The sequence below is a fragment of the Ceratosolen solmsi genome, unplaced genomic scaffold (genome assembly GCF_000503995.2).
Source record: "Ceratosolen solmsi marchali unplaced genomic scaffold, CerSol_1.0 scaffold14, whole genome shotgun sequence".
NCBI classification, from domain to species: domain Eukaryota; kingdom Metazoa; phylum Arthropoda; class Insecta; order Hymenoptera; family Agaonidae; genus Ceratosolen; species Ceratosolen solmsi.
In genome coordinates, this window is record NW_011948420.1 from 1,618,571 (window position 1) to 1,624,563 (window position 5,993).

Consider the following 5,993-nt stretch of genomic DNA (forward strand, 5'->3'; position numbering starts at 1 on the left):
TCGCCTGTAACAAAAACCAAAAAATTCTCATTTCCTTATAAAATTATTTCGTAAATCCCTTACTATATAAACTTTTACATTTTAAATATCAATTTAAATTTAAGTTTACATTGCAAATAAAAAGCATTTTGTAATTTTCTTAAAAAATATTTTAAACAAATATTAACAGCTTAAATATATAATACCAACTATATATAATGTGTATATTATGTATAGTTTGTGTTTATTAAATTATGTGTATAACGTGTACATTAACAGGTGAAAAACTAATGATGATCTGATTGGTAAATCTTATTAAACTTTGTTTGTAGAATCGCTTTTTATTAATGGAATTACAACAATCAATATTTAATTAAATTTATTTATATTGATTAATTATAATTATATTTATTTAAAAGAAATTTAATGACCCGAAATTAATAAACTACGTGTCAAATACATTAATCAAATGTAATTAATTCATAAATACAAATGAAAATATTTTTATATATAATGTCAAAAATAAAATATAGATAAAAGTAGTATTATTATTTAAAATATGAATAATCAACAATGAACCCAATATACGTATAGTAGTTTATTAAGATCTTCTTCAGGATTAAAATAAAAAAAATTTCCACAGTAACAGTCTATTAAGCGATAAGGGAATTGGGGAGTAACATTTTTGCCAGACTATTACGTTTTGAGTTTGCACGGTAAATTGGAAGGTTCAGAACCCCTTTCGCCTTTTATTTTCTATCGGTCCAAAGAGACTATATGTATTCATAACTGTATATGTATGTTTCGTATCATAGAAAAGCAAATTTTGTCTCTATCGTCTCGCATAAGCCGGGTAAGGCAGAAGGACCCTTTGATCTTCAATCCCAACTGTTGAAAATGGTTTACTACCTACATGAACGGCTAGTTACGTGAAATGAATAAAGAAAAAGCATAACTATGTCATTTATCACATATATTTAAATTATAAAGAATGTAGACAAATTTTAATATGTATTTTTTGCATTTAGATTTTAAATTGCATCCAATTCCAGAGAATGCGAATCATGAATGATAAGCATAATACACTTAATTTAATATTAATTGTGTTATTGTTAAATCAACGTCAATCCATTTATAAGCCAATAATCAAATATTTTAACCACTGTAGTATAAATAATTTATTTATAATAATAAAAGTAATAAATAGTAAAAATACTAAAAGTAATAACGTTCCCAATAACTGACTTGCATCTAGAAATTTACTATTAAAGTATAAAACAAAAATTATTGAAAAGTAAAATTTAAAATGTTATTATATACAAGTATATTTTGACAAGGCATATGTATTTGATTCATTATATATTGGAACAAAAATTCACTAGGTATATTTAATTTTCCTAATATTTGACAATATTCGCGATACATCATAATAAATTTGTAGAATAAATTACCTCAGAATTGAAAAAAATTAATAATATTTTCTTTTCAAACATATTCTATAAAAAATCTTAGTTGAATAAAGTTAATTAGTTAAAGTATCAAAAAAACCTTTAGAGAAAGAGTTTTTTTCTCTTACTATTTTCTCATGTTTTTTTTTCATGCTCCGACTAATGATAATGCTCTCTTTATTTTCTCCTCCCACCATTGCTGCTATCCTCCCGAACACCCTCTCTTTTTCGATTAGTTACCAGTGCGTTCCTATATTCTACGATCGATAAGCGAAACATTTTCTCACTCACAGCTTACCATAAATATAGCGATAGTGCGCATAGTCCTGACCACTAGTAGAAAGCAAGGATCAAGGGGTTCAGCCTCCATCCAAAGAAGCACTCGCGAAAGGAGTTCTACAACTTCTTTCTCCTCTGGTACTGACAACGCCCTCACCTCCTTTTCCTGCTCTTCCTCGTCTCCTGTAGATATTTGATCATCTTCTACGGTTTTAATTGTTTCTTTTTTATCCAAATATTGTGCATTTTCACTATCTTTGTCTAATTAATAGCCAACTTTGCACATCTTCATCATCTACCTGTAGTCCAGCAGCCAAAGCCAGTTGATGCAATTCATTTAAAAGTACGAGATCGTTTCGCATTTCATCTAGTTGCCCAATACAGCCGTCCTCGTTTCTTTTCCAGCAAAGTGCTAAACTTTCAGGACGAACAGCCAAGCAGGCCCTGTGTAGTTCCGCAAAAGCTTCCTTCAATAAGAACTTGCTCACATATTCATCTATAGCTTCCATTAGAGTATCATTCACGTTAGCTTCTCCTCCCAAAGTCATCCGAGCTTTCGATAACGCGCCCAGAAGTACAAGAAGTGCCAATTGAATCCTAAGTTCATTAGTGACGGAACGTAGTTTTACACGTTCTTTTGGTATAACGAGCAGGCGAATTAAACCATCAGCGGCTACGCAGTCTGCTTCGGAAGGTAAATAGTCAGCCTGCTCGGCGATGAGAAGTGCTCCATCCGGATGCATAGCGACGACAGTAGGTGCAAATTCATGACGAAACCACCAAAGAAAGAGATCTGCGGTGAGGAAGCCCATACCACCACCCGCATAGACTACCGGTTGGCTGATCATATTTACTCTATAGGCAACGTGGTCTCCAATGGCGGCCGACAACTAGAAGACGCGTGCGGTGCCGACCCTCACGGTCACTGGCGCCCAATAACCAAATCCTCTCGCTAGTGCATCCCGGGCGAGTCGAACGACAGCCTGGCAAATCTCTCCAATTCAGAAAAAGCACGTGGGCAAGGTAGAGTCGCGTGTCTTCGTACTCGCTGATTAATCGCTTCCGGGCTTCGATTGGCCAGGATCGCTCGGAGTCGGCCCGATTCGAGTCCCCACTGTTTTGGTCCTTATCATCTGAAGACTCCGTCCGCGGTTCCGCTTGTAGCTCTCGACAATAGTTATCCATATCCAAAACGAAGCGCATGCGCGATGTCCTGCATCGACCATTGACTAGACCAACAGTCCGCGTCTCGACCATTTGTGAAAATATCTCTTACTCGCATCGTCTTCGGGCGCAGGTCATTATAATCGCAACTAAGCGACATACTCACACCAGCAGTGTAGCAAACTATCTATCTTCCATTTATACCCCAGGGCGCTATTTCAAACTTGACATCCTAGAGATAATTGCAAATGCGATGTAAGGCGGAACGCGTGGCTAGATGGCTCGCTACCGAACGATGACTGAGTGTCGAGCTGTAACGCGTCCGTCAAAGACCGGAGCGGGAACTAGAGGGCTTCGATGTGCCGACGCTAGGCGCAGACGAAGTAAAAGCTGTTCCATCGACGGATAGCGTCAGGCATTTGAAGTCGAGATACCCGGTTCAAGAGCGAGCAGGACCACATTGCCGGGGCGCGGATGTGCGTAATACGGAAAGTAGAATAGTAGACAGTGGCGACACTGGTCGGCTTCACTATAATACGACAGAGCGTTCACGAGCTCTGCGTGCCTACCTGCGCAAAACAAACTGCACAAGCACGCGGACCATTTTTCATCTTCTCAACAGTATTTAAATATATTTAGCTCCCGTTTTCTTTGATTTAAATAACTATCTTTTTTAAATACTTAGAAATAATTTTTAAATCTTTTTAATCCTTTGAAAATGATAATATTAATTGCATTATTAACAAAAACATGGTTTTTCTTTATTGTAAGATATAAATATATTAATTCAAATAATGTATCAAATAAAATGTATAAAAATAAATCGATAAATTATGAGATATAATTACATGAGATAAATGTAAATCCTAATTTTCTGACTTATACATTTGCATGGAATATTTATGACGAAGTATATGATACTATTTAACAAAAAAAGGGATAATTTAACATTGCAATATTTAGTGAACGAACGGCATAACTTTAAATCCGACTATTAAAATATTTAAAAAAAAATTATATTTAATTTATTTACTAATTCACTGTTAAAATTGATCTAACGATCTAGATCTTATTAGTGACAATTTTCAAAACTATCAACAGCAATAGAAAAGGAACCAAACTTAAATTTCGACAGATTTCATAGTTAACGTATTAATGTTCTCAAATACAAGAAAATATCAAAAAGGATTATTTGCAACAACGTTTCTGCCAGTATATGCATTAAATATCATATACTACTTATGGTCGTAAGCTTATACATAGAGATACTATCCTAGTTTTCTTTCATGCTTGCTTTACAGTGTCGCCTTATCTTTTAATATATCATTGTAATATTTGGAAACAAATATTATATATAATATCAATTAAATTTTCTATTGCAAAATCACCAAATTATCATTTTATTTAATATTATGCACTTAGTCGAATTTTCATTTATTACCTAAATTTATTTCATTTAACACATTATCTTAATAATGTGCTCGACAAATATAAATAATAATTAATCTCTCATTAATTTTATAAAAGTTTCATATATTACTTAAAATTATAATATTTAACTAAATGAATATAAAATTATAATAATTATTAATATTACTTACTTAAAATGGCATTGGTTACTTTTTAAATCAAGCAATTTCATTTTATAAATACCTTTTATTGATAAAAAGTTCTTTTAAATTTGCGCAAAATTTATTATTATAAATTTTAAATATGTTATATAGTCTTTAAATATTACATTCAACTTTTAATCAATAGCTTAATGCTTAATAAGTTAGAAATAGTGATCCCTAATTTTATATAAAATATTTGCATAAGAAAATTAATATTTTATTATAGCAAAGACTACTCTAAGTTAATTAAGAAATTAATCATTTAATTTATAATATAATACGTATATATATACATGATCCCATACAACTAAAATATTGTTTCAGAAATTTTGTTTTTAAAAACAATATCGATTTTTAATAAATAAAATTTATATGCAAAATATTACAGATGTTAATATAAGTTTACGTTAGATAAGAAAAAGTAAAGTATGTTTATTCTTTTATAATAAATATAATTTAAAATCATTTATACTTAATATTACATGTGAAAAACAATGTAACCATTCAGAATTAAACATAACGATTTGAAAATATTATCGGTTCGATATATTTTGTTTTTTTATACTTCTAATTTTTAGTCTGAAATTTTTTACAATGCTTTTCATTATAATACGCTTTTGCAACGGTATTCTACTCCTCTACTTAATTTATTAATAACATTTAGAATTTCTTTGTAATAATTATAGTTGTGTCATAATCACAATTGAAAATTAGACACCTAGATTATGTCATAAATATGTTTAAGCATTAAAATCCTGGTCTCACAGACTAAATTAGGTTTCGTTATTTTCATTAATTTTTAGAAATTTTACAAATTACTATTAAACTATGTTGAAACTACTATTAAAACAATGCTGTATATAAATATGTAACATATATTTAAGATAATCATAAAAATTATTTAATTACAAATTGCTTAGTACATTTAATATTTAAAACATTAATTTTATATTTAAGTTATTTTAGTGTTATATTGAAGCTGATTTATCTATTCAAAAGTAATTGACATTACTTCAGATAAAAAAAGAACTAATAAACCACCTGTCATATTTTTAATAATAACCAAATTATTTATTTAACAACTTGTTAATACTGATTTGTTAAATTATTTGTAATATGAATGAGAATTCTTAAATAGAAGATATTTTTATTTAGTTATAAATGAGGTAATGGTAGAAATGGACAAACCCATTATTTTCGACTAGTGAAAGTATCTAAATTCATTCTTGTCATAAATATCTCTGAGCATAATATGAGCTTATACATACATAATTTACAGTATGTATGACAGGGCGCATTTGCATGCACTGCCTGTATGCGTATGTGTCACAAGAGATTTTCTCAGCCGTGTTGCCAGAACGTGCAAACTCGATCTAGTAACTATTTCTATCTTTCTCTTTCTCTCTCTCTTTCTCTATCTCTCTCTCAATGGGGTTTCGAAGCTAGGGAAATATTGCAGATCCCTTCTCCCTTGCTTCTGATAAGGGGCAGGAGAGAGGAGCTGCTGAAT